The sequence below is a fragment of the Adiantum capillus-veneris genome, chromosome 13 (genome assembly GCF_014529385.1).
Source record: "Adiantum capillus-veneris isolate H3 chromosome 13, ASM1452938v2, whole genome shotgun sequence".
NCBI lineage: Eukaryota > Viridiplantae > Streptophyta > Polypodiopsida > Polypodiales > Pteridaceae > Adiantum > Adiantum capillus-veneris.
In genome coordinates this window covers 64,804,130-64,810,155 of record NC_140943.1, presented here as the reverse complement: position 1 = coordinate 64,810,155, position 6,026 = coordinate 64,804,130, and positions in this window count along the sequence as shown.

The following is a 6,026-nucleotide window of genomic DNA, read 5'->3' as shown; positions in this document are numbered from 1 at the left end:
ACACATCACTACCACATGTATATGGTAACAAATCCCCCCTGGAGTGATGCGGTGAACGAGAGCTGGCACATGAGTAAAGGGAAGTGCCATGCCCTGAGGACAGGATCAATCCACAAAGGGGAGTAAGCCCAAAGCTTTGCGGAAAGCTTCAAGCTTCTCACGAGACAATGCCTTTGTGAAAAGATCTGCAAGGTTGTCCTGTGTTGGCACATAAGCCAAGCTGATCTCTCCTGCTGAGAGCCTCTCCCTGACATAGTGGTAATGCACCTCAATGTGCTTTGTGCGAGCATGAAAAACTGGGTTCCTCGCAACTGCCAATGCGCTCTGACTGTCAGTGTAGATAGTGTTGGCAGTGTCCTGTCCAACACCCAAATCAGCCATAAGGCGTCTAAGCCATACACACTCAATCGTAGCTGTGAAGACTGCCCTGTACTCAGCCTCACAACTCGAAGTGGCCACAGTAGGTTGCTTCTTGCTCAACCATGATATACATGAACTGCCAAGCATGAAACAAAAACCACTTGTGGACACTCGCGTGTCAAAACAACCAGCCCAATCTGAGTCCGAAAAAGCATGTAAGTCTGGCGGCAATGATCCCCCCTTGGGATAAAACGAGCCAAGATGTAAAGTGCCACTAAGGTAGCGGAAAATCCTCTTGACAGCCTGCCAATGCTTAGACCCTGGGCTATGCATAAATCTGCTGACCTGCGAGACTGCAAACTGAATATCTGGCCTCGTGTTGCATACATAAATGAGGCAGCCAACAGCAGTTTGGTAAAGAGTGACATCAGCAGGATCGCCAGCATCATGTAGACTCAACTTCAAACCTGTTTCCATGGGAGTGGCAATAGGTTTGCAATCCTCAAGTCCAAACTTACATAGCAATGTCTCTATGTAACTTTTCTGACACAAGGCAATACCACCATCACACTGCTTAAACTGTATACCCAAGTAATGATGCAACAGCCCCAAATCTTTCATCTTGAAAGTAGCATTCAAATCAGCCTTAAATTCAGCAATATGTCTCTCATTTGGTCCAGTGATCAGCAAATCATCAACATAAAGAACCACAATGAGAAATACATCATCCTCACGCTTTACATACAATGTGCTTTCTGTTGGACTATTACAAAAGCCTTGTTTAACCAAATGAGTGTCAGCTTTCTCATACCAAGCACGAGGAGATTGCTTCAACCCATACAAAGCCTTCTTACATCTGCACACTTTGTCCTCTTGTCCTTTTATGACAAAACCGCGAGGCTGCGTTACATAAACTTCCTCAAATGTCACCATTCAAGAAAGCAGTAACAATGTTTGATTGATGTACATCCCAACCAAAATGAGCTGCCAATGCACATAGAAAACGCACAGTAGTCATACGACAAGTGGGAGCAAAAGTCTCTTCATAATCTATGCCTTTTTGCTGTGCATAACCCTTTGCAACAAGTCGAGCCTTATGGCGATCGATCTCACCATCCGGCTTGCGTTTCAACTTGTAAACCCACTTCGTACCAATGGCCTTTTTGCCAGGAGGCAAATCACATAAAGTCCATGTGTCATTCTCTATAAGTGCATCATATTCTGATTGCATGGCAGCCATCCAATTTTCTGAATTCTGTGCTTCATCAAAAGACAGAGGCTCCTCAACATCATGTAAACTAGACACAGCCAAAGCATAACAATCTGATGCATAAGATGCATGGCGAGAGCTTGAACGAGTACTACTAGACAAAGGTGCATCCAATTTACTGTCACGCAAAGTGTGCACCAGCCATTTTGGCATACCTCTAGCCTGCTCATTTTCAGCCCTTTCCTCATCAAGAACATCATGTACATCTGCATTAGTAATAGGCTAATCTAAAACATTTTCAGAAACCCCCATAGGTTGTACATTTGCCTCATTGGAACTTACATTCGTATTTCCACCACTGAAAAGAGGCAACAAAGTGTCATAAATGTTCTGTGAGCTTACATTACTGTCTCTAGTACATGATAGCAAGGGCTGAACAGAATCTTCCACAAACACTACATCCCGTGAAACCAGAATACGTTTTGTTTGCGGATGATACAACCTGTAACCTTTGCTTTCAGCACTATAACCAACAAAAATACATTTGACAGCCTTATCATCCAATTTTCTGCACTGCACTTGTGGCACCAAAGCATATGCCAAACACCCAAAAACACGCATGTGCTCAATAGAAGGCTTTCTATCATGCCATGCTTCATATGGAGTAATAAACTGCAAAGCTTTCGTAGGACACCTGTTAAGTACATAAGTGGCACACATGATGGCCTCAAGCCAAAAAGAATGCGGCAAAGCTTGACTTTTGACCATACATCGTGCCATTTCCGTTAGTGACCTGTTTTTCCTCTCAGCAACACCATTTTGCTGAGGTGTATAAGGCACTGTACATTGGTGTTTTATCCCACGACTAGCTAGAAATGCATTAAATTCATGAGACATATACTCCCCCCCTCGATCGGAACGGAGGGTGCCCATAGTACATTTTGAGACATTTTCAGCCATAGCCAAAAATTGTTTGAAGCACATAAAAACTTCGGACTTCGCTTTAAGCAGAAATACCCATGCATGCCTGGAGTAATCATCAATGAAAGTCACGAAGTACAGGTAATTGCCCAAGGACGGAGTTTGCATGGGCCCACAAACATCACTATGCACAAGCTGCAACCTGCATGTGGCCCTAACTGAACCATCCTTTGGAAACTTAGAACGCTGCATTTTACCCAGAATACAGCCTTCACAAACATGTTTGACAAGTGCTTCAAGAGGCGGCAAAGAAGCAACCATAGCTCTTGAATCTGCAACAGCATTTGCAAAATTTTGTCCACACTTGTCATACAAAGTGAGCTTATACAGCCCACGGCACAAAAGCCCAGATGCAACAATTTCATCACCAAAACTGAGATCATGAACTGTACATCTGTCATCCACAAATTTGACTACAAGTCCAAGTCTAGCAAGTGCGGATACAGACAAGAGATTCTTCTTGATCCCAGGTACATAAAGTGCATCAACAAGTGTGAAGGAACTGCCATTAGCAGCAGTGAGCACAATCTTTCCAACTCCCTGAACTGGATAAGAGGTGTTGTTGGCACAGGTGACTGAATTTCCATGAGGGACAGACTCGAGAGAGGTAAACAATTCACGATGTGAGGTAATGTGCTTTGTAGCACCACTGTCGAAATACCACACATGTGAATCTGCAGCAACTGGCAAGCATGCATCATGGACAGCAAGATTGTAAGTGCACTCTGCGCTAAAAGCCCATTCTGCATCAACATCAGCATCACAGTCTCCTTTTACAGAAGATTCAACAATGGCTGCATTTGTAGTGGAACCAGCATTTGCAGTGGAACCACCCTCTTTCTTCTTAGCCTCTTTGGCCTTCAACTTAGGACACGACTTGATCAAGTGATCATTGGCTTTACAATAATGGCAACGCATCTTCTTTTTGCCCTTATCACCAGAATTGCCAGACGAAGTGCTGCCACCAGAAGCATTAGGAACAGAATTTTTGCCACTCGCAGCAGAACCATAAGAAGTGGCTGCATTACTGTTACCACCCTTTCTTTGAGAAGCAATAAAAGCCTGTTCAACTGCACGCTGCCTAGTCCTGTTTTTTCTAGAAAGTGACTCTTGCAACAGCAATGTGCATAATGCATCAAACTTGACAACTTCAGGATTTCCTTGGGTCATCAGTCTCCAAGTACTAGCAAAAGTCTGGTAGGAATCTGGTAAGGCATCAAGAACAGTCTGCACAAGGGAACTGTCTGAAATGACTTCACCTGCAGAAATAAGCTGCTCATTGATATCCTTGACACTAGCAAGGAAAGTGTCCATATCATCTTCCTCATGCATAATCTTCGACTCCAGCTCTTTACGCAGCAAAGCAATTTTAGCCTCATTGCGGCTTGCATAAAGACCTGCTAGAATATCCCAAGCCTGTTTTGCAGATTTTGCTGAACGGATGTGAGGAATAATGGTGCGCTTCACAGACAACGCAATCAATGCATGAACCTGTGCATCCTTAACATCCCAACGAGCTTGTTCTACCGTAGGCAAAACAACTCTAACAGCTGCAATCCTTGCAGCAAGACCTGCAACATCCTCAACATCGCCTACATCCTCAGAACAAGGACGTACATCAATGCCCTGCACAATGTTCCAGACACCTTTTGACACAAGAACATGTTGCATCATATAAGCCCACATAGGGTAGTTGTCCCCATCCAACCTGTCCTCAGCAGCAAACATCTTGAACACATCTGTGTTGTTGTTGTCAGCCATGGTAAATGCTGCACCTGATGTGAAAACTGCCCGAAAATAGGAGAAATGGAGCAGGAACAACCTGTGCTATATAGCACAAACCGTAGAAGACTATAAGGCACCTGTTATGCAGAAAACGGCACTGACAAAAAATCTGCACAAAATGACGAAATAGCCTGTGCAGTACTGCCTGTCGTGGAAACGGAGGCCGAAATGAGCCCAAATCAAAATTATGAGCAGACCGAGCTCTAAGAGCTCATCCCAAAATATTTGTCGACCTGCGAACGCTCGCCAAAGCTCACTGAAATCGGAGAAAGTGAGCAGGCGTGTGCTGGAGCAGCTGGCGACTAAGCCCGGGAGGACGTGACCTGCTCTGATACCAATTGTTGGAATTAGGGTTGCAGAGAAGCACACACAGCTTGGAGAAGACGAAGGAAGCTCAAGGCACACAATAGAGAGTGTGTTACTTAGTGTGCAATGGAAAGATAGATAGCCCTAGAGTGATGGGCGTATATACAATGCACGGGGGAAAAACACCTCCTAAAGAGGGAAAAAATGCCCCGGCGGTCCTAGTGTGTTCACACACATCACTACCACATGTATATGGTAACAAATTATGCATTTCTCAAAGTGTTTGGGTGTGAGGCTTTCATGCACATAGATAGAAGCCTAAGATCAAAGCTAGATGCAAAGTCCAAAAAGTGTTTCTTCATTGGCTATGGAGAAGGAGACTTTGGGTATCGCCTATGGAATGCTGAAGATGGTAAAATCTTAAGGAGTAGGGATGTAATTTTTAACGAACAAAATATGTACAAAGATTACTTGGAAAGAAAACAAACAAAAGAAACAGGTGATGAGTACATGGAGCTTGAGGACGGTGAAGACTCAAGGACTGCAAACGGTGACAATGTGCAACAACGTCAACCAAATGAGGAGCCTCAACCTATTCCCCGAAGATCTACAAGAGCAAGTAGACCTCCAGAAAGGTTTGTTCCTTCCTTCAACCATCTCTTGATCTCAGATTCTGGAGAGCCGGAATCATACGAAGAAGCTACGCAACATGAATCCAAAGAAGAATGGACGAAGAGCATGCAAGTGGAGATGGACTCACTACATCGCAACCAAACATGGGAGTTGGTTGAGTTGCCTAAAGGTAAGCGGGCACTTCAAAACAAATGGGTGTACAAGCTGAAGGAAGAAGAAGGTGGGAAGAAAAGGTACAAGTCTAGGCTTGTGGTAAAAGGGTTTTCTCAAAAGAAAGGTATTGACTTCAATGAAATATTTTCTCCTGTTGTAAAAATGAACTCAATTAGGCTTGTCTTAAGCCTTGTGGCTGCTCATGATCTAAATCTCGAGCAAATGGATGTAAATACGGCATTCCCTCACGGTGACTTAGAGGAGGAAATCTACATGCTTCAACCAAAGGGGTATGAAGTAAAAGGTAAGGAGAAAATGGTTTGCAGATTAAAGAAGAGCTTGTATGGTTTAAAGCAAGCATCAAGACAATGGTACTTGAAGTTTGATCAATGGATGTTGGATCATGGATTCACAAGATGCAACTCCGATCACTTCGTCTACACGAAGAATTTGGGAGATGGGAAATTCATCATCCTAATGTTGTATGTTGATGACATGTTGATTGCAAGTGCTAACATGCAAGACATCAAAGACCTAAAAGAGCAGTTGTCTAAATCTTTTTCAATGAAAGATTTAGGTGCTGCAAAGAGGATACTTG